Source organism: Amblyraja radiata, chromosome 5 (genome assembly GCF_010909765.2).
Source record: "Amblyraja radiata isolate CabotCenter1 chromosome 5, sAmbRad1.1.pri, whole genome shotgun sequence".
In the NCBI taxonomy this organism is placed as follows: Eukaryota; Metazoa; Chordata; class Chondrichthyes; order Rajiformes; family Rajidae; genus Amblyraja; species Amblyraja radiata.
This window is the reverse complement of record NC_045960.1, coordinates 1,486,624-1,500,643: the sequence shown is the minus strand read 5'-3', so window position 1 is coordinate 1,500,643 and position 14,020 is coordinate 1,486,624. Positions and strand designations below refer to the sequence as shown.

The 14,020-nt window shown below is 43.1% G+C and overlaps 1 long non-coding RNA gene across 1 annotated transcript; it reads left to right on the top strand.

Moving 5' to 3' along the window:
- Positions 1 to 379: 379 nt before the first annotated feature.
- LOC116972916 lies at positions 380 to 13,215 on the top strand. The gene is made up of 3 exons (XR_004411947.1): positions 380 to 390; positions 4,180 to 4,186; positions 12,736 to 13,215. It is a non-coding gene; the product is annotated as an uncharacterized LOC116972916 (long non-coding RNA).
- Positions 13,216 to 14,020: the final 805 nt, after the last annotated feature.

The window sequence follows — 14,020 nt, the reverse complement described above, 5'->3', positions numbered from 1 at the left end:
AATATGCACATTTTTGTCTTTGTAAACCCAGAGAAAATGAATAATGGAATGAACCAAACGCAAGAAGAATCTCCTGTCAACCTATTTCGAAAATCATGAACTTGGTCGGTAGTGATATAGATGCACAAATTGTTTTAACATCAATCCATTTGAATAACATTCATATCAATTTCTAAACTGAAGTTTTCAGTTAATGTTAATGTAATTTATTAATTCTAACTAATGGTATCTGTAATATAACGCATGTAAAGTTCACAAGTTATAGGGGTAGAATTGAGCCATTCAGCCCATCGGCTCCACTGCCATTCAATCATGACTGATCTCTGCCTCCTAATCCCATTTTCCTGCCTTCTCCCCGTAACTCATGACACCTGTTCTAATCAAGAATTTGTCTCCGCCTTAAAAATATCCACTGACGACCTCCACAGCCCTCTGTGGCAATGAGTTCCACAGATTAAATACCATCTGACTAAAGAAGTTCTTCCTCACTTGTACTTCCTCCTTCTAAAGGAGCTTGTCTTAATTCTGAGGCTATGACCTCTGTTCCTAGACTCTCCCACCATTGGAAACATCCTATAGCCTGGGACTGAATGTCAAGTATCCCGACAGGATTTGGGACAATGCTACTAGCTAGAGACAGACAGAGTGAAACCCTGGGAACATGAGAACAAAGAAACACTGTGAAAATGATCACATGATGGACATCTGGTGAGAACAGAGCTGCAAGTAATTTCATGGCTAGGCAGTATGGCCTTGACAAGATAAGGTGCCTGGGAACGGCCATTTTGCTAAGAAACTGTATGATAAAATATGAACAGGCAACATAATTAAGAATATGAACAGGCAACATAATTAACAACTCCCTAGCCTGATAAGGAATGAAGATGCGTTTTGTTTATTCAGCACTTGGATGAGTGACAACTCAACATGATTGACTTTAGAATTGTGAGAGCGTTGGGTTTGAACAAAGGCTTCCTTTAGGAGATTGAAGGAAAATTTGTATAAAAGAAGGGCGGTCTGAGACATCGGCAGCGACAACCCGGGAACAACCATCACAAGAAGGAGGGACCCAAGTTCAAAGCTCAGAGAAGACAAACCTCCTACCAACAGAGTGAATCTGGTCAATTCATTCATACAGGTAATATCTGACTTTGTGATTTAGTTTCAGAAGTGATAAGTTGAAATAGTAAAGTAAATGAGAAGTTATTAGAAGGAAATTGTTTGCATGTCTGTTTAAAGTTACTCGAGTGTAATAAAGATTAAGTTGTACTAAACTAAACTAAACGGTTTCGAGTCTTGTTCGACACATCAGTTGATACCTTATAGAGGTAATAGGGTCACCAATCCACAGTCACTCTATCAATGCCTTTCATTATTTGGAAGTTTCAATGTGATCCCCTCTCTACCTAAACTCCAGCGAGTATAGGCCCAGTACTATCAAACGCTCATCATGTGCTAACCCACTCTTTCCTGAATCATTATTGTAAACCTCCTCTGGACCCTCTCTAGAGTCAGCACATCCTTCCTCAGATATGGGGTTCACATTTGCTCACAGTACTATAATGCAGTCTGACTTTTCGAGCCTCAGCATTGCATCTCTCCCTTTAGAGCCTTATAGAGCCTCAGCATTACATGTCTTGCGTAAATGTTTGTAGTTAAGTCTGCCGACTACTCTTTTCCACTTTTATTGATTAGTACTCCGTTCCTTCTCATTCTCACTGGCTTTTTGTTCTCTCGTATACCTGTATTATTTCTTTAAGACAAACTTAAAGGAATTATTTAACTTCTCTGCCATTATCCATCTTTAATCCTCCTGTCTCTGCCTGTAAAAGCCCACACCTGCCATTTTAAGCATTTTCCTCTTGCAGTCCATTTTATGTTCACACCATTCGAGGCATACAGTATGGAAATAGGCCTTTCGGCTCACCTTATCCATGCCAGGCGAGTTTTATTCTAGTCTCATTTGCTCACATATTTTTTCAAATCTTTCCGATCCACATGTGCCTGTCCAAGTGTTTTATAATTGCTGTTGTAGTATCTGTTTTAACTATCTCCACTGGCAGCTCCTTCTATATATGCTATATATGTATGGAAAAAGTTGACCCTCTGGTTCCTCTTGAATATTGCCCCTCTCACATTAAATCTATGTCCTCTGGTTCTTGATTTCCCCAACTCTGGGTAAAAGGCTGTGCATTCATCCTATCTATTCCCCTCATGGTTTTGCACCCCTTGTCTTGTATTCCATCTGGCATTTCTTTATTAATTTATCGGTTCTTCTTTGAGTTCTAAATGTTCCCAATCTTCAGGTCAAAAACTATTTCCAACAACTTTAACACTGAGCTTTTAACACTTCCTTTAATTCCTCATGCCAGCCATAGATAATTCACTTTTTTGTTGGGTTTTTGTGCATTAAAATAATTGTCTTTATTGTTCTTGATGTCAGATCAAAGGGAAGTTAAAGATGCCCAAGGAAGCCAAAGATAATTCCTACTGATGATGATTGACCAGACAATGGAGCAGGTAAGGAATTGCATACTTGGGATGTTATTCAAAACCTGTAGGAGCCATTAAGCCTAAGTCAGTATATTATTGCCATGTCTAATATTTTTAGTTTTTACCCGTCTCTACTTTTGTAGGTGGGATTTGATACGTAGAGGGGTGTGTCTACTTTGGAGGAGATAGTGCAGACTGACAAGAGACGCCACACTCTTACATGATTTATATGCCCTGAATGGAACAGCTATTAAAAACGGAAAGTTATGAGTTATATTGTTGCGCGACAATAATCCCGAAATGAAGGCGAGGAGCCAGGTGTTTCGGGAGGTATTTTACCGCTGTCCTTCTCCTGACCAGATGAGTCTGCAAGAGGGAGATTGCACCTAAACCCCTGCCCTTCATCCCTGTAGCAAGGGGCCGCCCCCGGACTCATCCATTCCCGTGCCGAGGGGTACGATAGTGGAAATGGCCCGTCCCTTGGGAGCCGCCACAATATCTTTGTTATGTATTACTTCATGAAGACCCATTAATCTAAGGTTTGCAAATGCGACCCACACGCATGCGGTACAAGCTCGCATCTCCATCCTTCACCGGTGAGAACTGTGAGACCGGGAGCTGTTGGTGCACCGGAGATCCGAGAAATGGGTGAGATGAGACTGGAGACCGGGACACCGACCGTGGTGATCTTCTTCTTTTCGTGTCTTTGAAGCTGGTTGACTATATGACAGTTTCCCATTCCTTTACACAGTCCTTTGCGTTTTTGTTGAACACTGCAAGATCCTTTGAGCTGCACTGGTTGGGTAGTAGGGGGCAGACAAGGCAGTGCTGCATTGTATGGTCCTCTTCTCCACATTCACAGGTGGTTTGGCCAGTTTCATAGCCCCATCTGGCCATGGCAGCTTTTGATCGCCCTGTTCCTGTTCTCAGGCGGTTGAGCGTCTTCCACTGGACCCATGGTGCTTCTGAGCCCGGAGGGAGGGCTTCAGAAGGAGGGATACCCATGTCAGTAGGAGGGGGGTCGTCCTCAAGCCTTTTTGTCCATAGTTGGAGTCTGGTTTCTTCCCGTGATGTTATTAGGGGCTGGACATGGCTGAGAAAGCTTCTCCTGGACTTCAGCCGTTGGGCCGGGGGTACACGTCCATAGAGGAGGTGGCGTTCATCACTGGTGGCCTTGGTCATCTCTACTCGGCTGGCGACTTCCCGTCTCACATCAGCAGGGGCAATGCCAGCGAGGAGGTGCAGGTTGTTTATGTTGGTGGGCTTCAAGCAGCCAGTGATTGAGCGGCAGGTGTTATTCAACGCTGGGTCTAATTTCTTGGCATGGGATGATCTCTCCCAAACAGGACACGCATACTCCGCAGAGGAGTAGCACAGGGCCAGAGCAGTAGATCTTAATGTGTGTGCTGTGGCTCCCCATTTGGAGTTGGTCAGCTTCCGGAGGATGTTATTTCGGGAGTTAACTTTCAGTTTGGTGTTTTTGACGTGTTCCTTATAGGAGAGAGTGCGGTCCAGTGTTACACCGAGGTAGACAGGGTTGGTGCAGTGCCCAAGAGGTGTTCCAGACCATGTGATGTTAAGGGGTCTGTTTGCTTCCCGGTTCCTGAGATGGAACGAGCAGGCTTGGGTCTTCGCAGGGTTTGCGTGTAGGTGGTTGCGCTCGTAGTAGAGGTGTAGCTCATCTAGGGATGAGGTGAGATTCGCTTCTACAGCTTCAAACGTACTCTCTTGAGATGTTACACAGAGGTCGTCGGCGTAGATGAACCGCTCAGTGTTCTGGTCCATTGGCTGGTCATTGGTGTTGATGTTATATAGTAGTGGAGCCAGCACACTACCTTGAGGCAAGCCATTCCGTTGTCGTCGCCAGCGACTTTGCTTGTTGTTAAGGACAACATAAAAGCGCCTATCTTTCAGGAGGGCTCCGATGAGGTCCGTGAGTGCCAGGTCTTTGGTATTCTCCAAGATCTTTTTTAGGAGGAGGCGGTGGTTCACAGTGTCATACGCGGCAGACAGATCAACAAAGACGGCTCCTGTCACCAGTCCTTTCTGGAACCCGTCTTCAATGTGCTGTGTGATTGTTGACTTGTTGTGGATTTGCCAGGTCGGAATCCAGCTTGTTGAGGGATGATGGCTGGTTCAGCGACTGGGGCATACCTGTTGAGGATCAGGCGCTCAAACAGCTTGTACGGGTGGCATAGCAGGGAGATTGGGCGGAAACTCTTTGCATATGCTGGATCTTTACCGGGTTTTAGAAGAGCGATGATTTTGGTTTTCCTCCAGATCTTTGGGATGTTTCTTGTCAGCATGCAGTTGTTCATCAGCTCAAGGACCCACTTCCGTGTCAGAGGTCCAAACTGCTTGATCTCCTCTGTGAAAATATTGTCCAGGCCGATCGCTTTGCCAGTCTTGAGGGCTTTGATGCTGATATTGAGCTCTTCAAGGGAGAACGGCTCAGTCCGGTGTTTTGGGAGTGCTGAAGTCGGTCTGCCTTTGGTCTTGGCTGTTTGGTGGTGGATTTCCCGTTGAGCAGCAACTGATGCGCAACTTGGTTGGCCGTGGTGGTATACTGTTGATGTGTTGGTGTTGATGGGTCATTGCTGATTTTTCGGATGAGGCTCCATGCCTTTTTGCTGTTTTTTGCCATATCAGTTGTCTCCAGTAGAGTTTGCCATTTCCGCTGGCGGCATTCTGATAGGGAGGTCATGAGTCTGATAGGGAGGTCATCACCGTGGTGATGAGAAGGCAGGATACATGCCGGGCGCAGACTCCGCAAACGGACACCGGGCCGGGAAGGGGAGAATGTCGGTCATGCGGTGACACAGTCCAGGAACATCTGGATACAGGATTGGAGGTTGCGGTTCCTTCACTGGTAGAAGGTGTTGACGGTTTCACCGGTAAGTCCCTATGTTTGAATCGACCATGTACAAATGTGGTTCAGGTGCAGCGCTGCGGATTAAACCAAGGCGTCCATGACCCTTGTCAGTTTGAAGTCGTACAACTTGATCACTTGCCAACGGCTCGAGTGGCCTGCTTGTTTTGTCGTACGAGTGTTTCTGTATCACAAAAGTGTTTTTGTCGTACGAGTGTTGAAACAGATGTGTTCAAGTTCAGAATCTCGATTCAAGAGTGACCATGTACAAGAAGGGCTATCCTATCTGTGAATGGTTCTGTTCACGACCCTTTAGGATTTCTTGCACCATTTACACTGCAGCCAAGTTGAGTTTGCAGGATCTCTGTAAGGACAAACTTGGATGGGATGAGAAAACGCAAACCTTCTCTCAGCGATGGACGGAGTGGTTAGCGGATCTCAACAAGATCTCGGAATTCAACGTGGACCAATGCCTGAAGCCTACAGACTTTGGTCAAATCAGATATTCACAGCTGCATCACTTCTTAGACACATGTGAAAGTGGCTACGATACTGTTTCATATCTAAGACTGGAAAATTATAATAACAAAGTACATGTTGCATTCTTAATGGGAAAGGCCAGAGTGGAACCATTGAAGCAAATGATGATTCCCAGAATGGAACTTACAGCCACAGTCTTAGCTGTTAAAGTTGACATAATCCTGCAAAAGGAACTGCAGCTTGACCTGGGGAAATCTATCTTCTGGATTGATGTACTCCTTAAGTACATCAACAATGAAAACAAACTCTTTCTAACATTTGCAGCAAACAGAATCTCGTATGTAAGGAGAGCTACTAATGTATCACACTGGAAATATGTTAACACAAAGCAAAATCCTGTGGATGAAGCTTCTAGAGGCCTAACAGCAGACCGCTTTTTAAGTAATAAGAGATGGATCAAAGGACCAGAGTTTCTCTGTAAAAGCCCTGTCCCACGGTACGAGTTCATTCCAAGAGCTCTCCCGAAGGGCACCCTGAGGGAGTTCCGGGACCGCTGGGCTCCGCAGGGTGTTGAATGTATCCTCAATAAGGATTGTATCATAGTTGTATAGTAGTCTATTACATGTTTGTATTGTATTATGGTGGTGGGTTCTGGCTTGTTTTATTGTAGTGTAATATTATTTTTTAATAATTGAATAAATTTATATTAAAAAAAAAAAAAAAAAAAAAAAAAAAAAAAAAGAGCTCTCCCGAGTTTAAAAACAATCAAACCCATGGTAAGCACAGAGAATGAACGTAGCGGGTACGTCGGAGCTCGGGGACGTCTCTTAGCGGTAACGGCAGGTACTCGGGAAGACTCGCTAACGGCAGGTAAGCACGGGAAGACTTGTGAAGATTTTTCAACATGTTGAAAAATGTCCACGAGAGCCCCAAGTACCAACGAGTGGCCATTACCGTAAATCTCCGAGTTCGAATCAGGGCAAACTCGGGAGAGCTCTTGGAATGAACTCGTACAGTGCGACAGGGCTTTAAGTCAGCAGAGAATGACCAAATTTTGAGCTGGGATTTGAAATCTCTGCTAATGATTCGGAAATTAAACAAGACATCAAAGTGAATGTTATTGTTAAGGATTCATCAGACTCGATGAATGATTTAATTACCCATTTTTCATCATGTTGATGACTGTGGTTTCTTAAAGCCAAAACAAGGTTATTGCTGTCCGTTCGAAAAAGGAGGTATCTTTGGAAAAGATCCTGATAAACCAAAGGAAAAGTTTGAAAAGAAGATTCAAGTCTTTAAGGCACCGTACCACATACAGGGATTACATCTTGAGGATCTTCTTGGTGCAGAAAATGCAATTATCTCTTTCTGTCAAAGACAAAGATACAAAGAAGAAAGTTGGAAGCTGGAGTACATGGTGTTAAAAGTGACAGTCAATTGTACAAGCTTGATCCGGTATTGGATGAAGGACTTCTGAGAGTAGGTGGTCGCCTGAATAGACTAGCAATGCAGGAAGGGGCTAAGCATCCTATTATTCTCTCAAAGGACTTTCATATTTCAACATTACCGTTACGACATTTCCATGAACAGATCGGACATGGAGGTAGAAATCACATGCTGTTGCAACTTCAACATCAAGTTCAAGTGAGTTTATTGTCATGTGTCCCTGATAGGACAATGAAATTATTGCTTTGCTTCAGCACACAGAACATAGTAGGCATTTACTTTGTAAGAAATATTGGATTATCAAAGCTAAGTCTGCTGCAAGAAAGAGAATTAAAAATTGTACTGTGTGCAGACGACAGCGTGGTAAGGTTGGAGAATAGAAAATGGCAGATTTATCTCTCGAGAGGATTTTACCTGATAAACCTCCATTCACAGATATAGGAGTTGATTGCTCTGGTCCTATAGAAGTCAAGAGATTACAAAGTCTTGTGAAAAGGTATGGTGTAATCTTCACTTGCATGGCAAGAAGAGCAGTGCATCTTGTACATTACAACGGTTGATCTGTCGACAAGGTGAAGTTTTATCATTAAGATCAGATAATGGTATGAATTTTGTTGGAGCGAAAATGGAATTGAGAGAAGCACTTAAAGGCTTTAATCAGAATAAAATCCAGAGTGTTATGCATCAGATAGGGATAGAATGGAATTTTAATTCTCCTGCGGGATCCCATCATTGGAACGATTGGGAATATTTGGGAACGATTGATCCGCATGGTTCTAGATGATGAAGGATTGGAAACTTTATTTTGTGCAGTTGAATCAATTTTAAATGATCGACCTATTACCAAGAGTTCTGATGATCCAAGTGACTTGGAAGCACTTACACCAAATCATATTCTTCTGTTGAAAACCAATCCAATACAACCACCTGAGCTCTTTGTGAAGGAAGATTTGTATATTAGATGCAGATGGAGGCAAGTACAATATATGGCAGATCTTTTTTGGAAAAGGTGGACACAAGGGCACAAGCCTTTAATCCAAGAACAACAAGGATGCTTGAGAGTAAGAAGACATTTTATTCCAGGTGACATCGATTTGGTGGTTGATTCTACTGCACCACAAGGTTCTTGGTTGATGGGAATGATACTGGAGATCATGCCAGACGTTAAAGGTTTGCTGCGTACGGTATGACTTCAGACTAAGAACAACATCTTGGTAAGACCGATAACTAAGATATGTCTGCTTCTAGAAGGCGAAGGTGAAGATAAAAAAATTGCTAAAGATGCCTGAATGCTAATATGTAGCGCATATTACTTTTGTTTTTGATGTATGCTAAGCTTTTTTAGCTCCTTTTTGTTTTAATGTTTATTGGTAATTGCTTCATTATATACATAGAACAATTAGGGGCCTGTATGTAAGAGCCAGCAAGCTTAAGTCAGTATATTATAGCCATGTCTAATATTTGTTGTTTTTATCTGTCTGTACTTTTGTAGGTGGGATTTGCTACGTAGAGGGTTGTGTCTACTTTGGAGGAGACTCGCGCAGGCTCATAGATTTGAGTTTTAGTTTGTCTCGAGGGATGTGAAGGCTGACAGATTTTACCACAATCTCACGATCACACAAGACACGAGACGCCACACCCTTATAAGGAGACACTCTTACATGATTTATATTCCACAAATGCAACTGCTATTGAGAATGGAAAGTTATGAGTTATTTCTTTTCAACATGAGCTTTTTAACACTCTCTTTAATTCCTCATGCCAGCCCTATATAATTAACTTTATTTTGTTGGGTTTTTGTGCATTAAAATAATTTTCTTTAATTTTGATATCAGATTGTAGGGAAGATAAAGATGTGTAAAAGGAAGAACCAAGTAATGTTGACTGAAGATGACCTCGCAAACAATGGAGCAGCAGAGAAGTATGAAGGGAAGAAAGCGAAGCAAAAATGGAACAACAAAGTAAACCCTACTTATTTATCAGACGATGGAGCAGGTAAGGAATTGCATACTTGGGATGGTATAATAATATAAGGGGTGATATGATATGGAGGGGGACATTTAGAATCCCAAGGGTGAAGCAGTGTGACTATTCTCATGGGGTAGTTACGTTTTTTTAATGGAAAGTTATTCATTGTCTGAATTGCCAAAAAAATAATACTATTATCTAATATTAATTACATTAATATAGTATTAAGAAATGGAATTAGAGCCAAAATAATGCCTAGAATAATAGAATATGGTAAATGCCTTTAGAGCTAAATATACAAAAGATATTTTACAAACTATGATTTACACCCTGCACTAAGATGTAAGTTGATTGGAAAAACTCAATGACTTGTTTTCAGAAGAATTTTATACTTTTGGTGCTGATCAGAAAATGTTATTCTTCTACTTTTAACCGTATATTTCTCATTTATCCTTTTTTGTAGAACATATCAATCAGGATGCTTGTTAGCAATTGCCACCATTGCTGGCAAACTCGAGAGTAACCAATGATACCTGAGTTACATTTGTGTTAGTCTGGAAGTGATCCGTTCAATCATTTGCAGCTATTCCGTCCCTTAGAGTTGAACTTTGTCCCTTTCATTCTGAAATGTGTGCATCCACATTCAGCTAAGTGGAAGGATTCAATATCATGCTGTTGGATTGTAAAATACCCAAATGGAATATAAGGTGTTTTTCCACTTTTGAGTGTGGCCTCACTCTTATTGATGGAGGTGGCCTAGGATTGGAGGGTCAGTCAAGGAAGGGTGGGCCCAAAGAGCCTAGCAGCCGGGACATCTGTCGGACCTTGGTCGACTGATTGCAAGTGTTTCACTGATCTATACTTGTTCTTGCCGATGGTAGGAGACCGCATCGGGAGGCTGGGTGTGGTGGATGGGGTTAGAGGACTTGCGTGTGAGCCCCTGCCTCAACTGGAAGGGCACCCGGGGGTCCCTGGATGGACGTGAGTGAGGGGTATAGGGGAGGGGTGTTGCACCACCTGCGGTCGCAGGAGAAACTATCTGGGAGGCGGAGGTGGTTTGGATGTCATTGCCTCGGGTAATCTCCCCTGCACAGATTCCTTTTTTTTTTCATCTTTATTTATTTATTTATTTATTTATTTATTAGAAGTAGACATATTATAAAATGTAGTTACATATTATAGTAAAAAAACTTTTCATATACATCAGTCATACATTATTAAAATTTTCCATTATCAATTACTTTTGCTTCTAGTGTTTTTATTTTTTATAGAAAGAGGGAGAAAGAGAGGGTAGAAAGTTACAAAGAAAAAAGAAAAAAAAAAACACAACAGAAAAACAAGGGAGGTGGAATGGGTTACCTGTAATACGTCAATGGAGATAGGTTCGTAGGTTATAAAGTATAGCTTTTCATCTGGTCCTGAGTTCAAGTTTCAGTTGGGTCCTCGTGCTGTGCCAATCTATCCCTTCAGATAGTTAATGAATGAAGCCCAAATTTTATGGAAAAGATCTTGTTTGTCCATTAAGACAAGTCTAATTCTTTCTAAGTATAGGGTCTCCGACATTTCCGTAATCCACATTTTAATTGTGGGGGTTGTAGGGCCTTTCCAAAATTTTAATATTAATTTTTTCCCGGTTCCCCTGCACAGATTCCAACCTTGTAGTTCCACAGCCCTGTACTGCTCCTTTCTATCTCCTTCCCAAATCCCCCCTCTCCCCTGCCCCCTCCCTTCTGGCCTACATCTGAGATACCTCTCGCACTCTTCAAGTACTCTGTTACTTTCCCCTGCAACTGCAAGAGATGTAATACCTGTTCCTCTACTTCCTCCAGATATATTCTGCAATTCAGCTCTCATCCCTCTGCCCGCTCCTTCCATTCCCCAGGCCACAGACAGAATGAGCATAATGCTCCCCTTGTCCTGGTCCTTTGCTTTTCATTCCACCAGCCTTTGCAACTTCCCATCCCGCACCTTTCAGCACAGACTGCTCCCTCCACAACTCTTTGATTCACTCATCCTTTCCCACCCAAATGATCACCTTTCTCGATACTTTTCCCTGTAGCCACAGGAGATGCATCCTCTGCAAACTTACTAATCATGCTTTTGTACATTAGATGGGAATGTACATGGCATGATTAGTAAGTTTTCATATGATACTAAAGTAAACAGCTTTATAGACTGTGAGGATTGTTATAAAAAATGACAGCAGGAGGTTGATCAGCTGGGCAAGCGGGCTGAAGAATGGCTAATGAAGCGTAATGCAGGTAATTGTGAGGGAGGTTTGCATTGTGAAGTGTAACCAGGGCAGGCAGGCAGGATGAATGGTGGGGCTGTGGGAAATGGAGGGCTTCTAGTACAGCTAAACGGTTCCATGAAAGTGGCAACCAGCACAGGTAGCTAGCTAGCTAGGGTGCTAAAGACAGCTTTTGTTATATTGGCCTTCATCAGTCAGGGTGTTGAGTGTATAGAAGTTGGACATTATGATATGATTGTGCAAGACATTAGTGTGCCTACATTTAGCGTATTGTGTTCGATTTTGGTCAGGGATGTAATTAAGCTGGAAAGAGTCCAAAGAAGATTTACGAGGTTGTTGCCAGGACTCGAGGGCTTGATTTCGGAGAGGGAATCTAGGGAGAGATGGAATCGAGGTATTTGCAGATTAGTTGAGTGCAGCAGTGAGAGACAATGGGTTAGCCAAGCCAGTCCAATGGGTTAGCCAAGCCTGTGGATTTTGGGACTGAGACCATAAGGTTGGAGTTGTGGATGGGAAATCAGCAGCGGTGATGACCCACCCAAACCACCACCTCCCATGTACTTTCTCCAGGAACCAGAGGAAATGTAACACTTATCCCTATACTTCCTCACATCCATCCAGGAATCCCAAAGTCCTTCCAGGTGTGACAGGGTGTCACATGCACCCCCTCTACCCTCTACTGCATTCTGTGCTCCTGATGTGGCCTCCTTTACTTCTTCAGCAAGACAAAACTTAGACTGGGCAACCATTTTGTCGAATACGTACATTTGGTCCACCAAGGCCAGCTAGATCTCCTGGTTCCTTAACCATTTTATCTCCCCTTCCCATTCCCATACTGATCTTTCTGTCCTGGGCCTCCTCCATTACCAGAATGAGGCCACTTCTTATTCCTTCAGCGCCTTTATTTTGCTTGGGTAGCTTCTATACAGGTGATAGTTCAGCTCTTGCTCCCCCCTCACCCTCCCCTCCAGATAGAGCAAGGAAGGTCCTTGTGTATCACCCCTCCACATCCAGCACATCATTCTCCAAAATGTTCGCTATCCCACTACCAGTCACATCTTCTCATCGCCACTCTTTTCCCCTTCCCGCGGAGACCACTCCCTCTGCAACTCCTTGGTTCACCCTTATCTTCCCACCCAAACATCCCTTCCCCCAGATATTTTCCTCTGCAAACACAGGAGACGTGTCATGTGCAAACGTAGTAATCATGCTTTTGTACATAGTTGAGAATGTACACGGCATGATTAGTAAGCTTTCAGATGACACTAAAGTAGGTAGTATTGTAGGCAGTGAAGCTGGTTATGATAAATTACAGCAGGATTTTGCTCAGCTGGGAAAATGGGCCAAAGAATGGCTCATGGAGTTTAGTGCTGATAAGTTTGAGGTGTACTTTGGAGAGTTCAACCAGGACAGGACCTTCACAATGGTAGGGCTCTAGGGAGTGTGGTAGAGCAGAGCAATCTTGCAGTACGAGTACATAGTTCTCTGAATGTGGTGTCACAGATAGATAGTGGTAAATATTGCTTTTGATACATTGGCTTTCATCTGTCAGGGTACTGGGTACACTAAAGTAGTATTAGATGTTGGTGAGGCCACATTTGGAGTACAGCGTACTCATTTGGAAAGAGTGCAGAGAAGATTTATGAAGATGTTGCCAGGACTCGAGAGCTTGGTTTGCCGAAAGACATGCAATTGAGGTATTTGGAGATGTGTTTTGTGCGGTGGGAATGGACAGAAGCAATTAGAACAGTAGGCACTCCTGTTGTGGATTTTGGAGCGGAAATAGAAATTGGCAGTAGAGGGATGGGGAACTATAAGATTGGAAGTATAGAGGTGAGATTTCAAGAGGTCTCCACCCAAACCACCCTCCCAGGTACTTTTTCCCTGCAAACGCAGAAGACATGATACCTGACTCCCTACCTCCTCCCTTGCCTCCATGGTTTGAAATGTGCTGCGCTCTGTTCTTAACCAACAAGTTCTGGATGATGAAGGATTGCAAACTTTAATTTGTGAAGTTGTGAAGCAATTTTAAATGATCGAGCCATTACCAAGAGCCCTGATGATCCAATGAACCTGGAAGCACTCACAACAAACCATCTTCTTCTGTTGAAAGCTAAGCGAATACTACCACCTGGACTCTTTGTAAAGGAAGACTTGTACATTAAACGCAGATGGAGACAGGTGCAATATATGGCAGATCTCTTTTGGAAACGGTGGACACATGAATACTTGCCCCTAATCCAAGAACGACATCGGTGGTCAAGAGTAACGAGAAGCCTTGCTCCAGGTGACATTGTTTTGGTGGCTGATTCCACTGCACCACGAGGCTCCTGGCTAATAGGCAGAATATTGGAGACCACACCACATGCACAAGGTCTTGTGCGCACAGTTCAACTTCAGCCCAAGAGCCCATCTTGGAAAGACTGATAACAAAGATATGTCTACTCCAAGAATCTAAGACCTAGGTACAGGAAAGACTGGTGGCCCTAAAAAGAAAAAGAAGGAAGAGACGA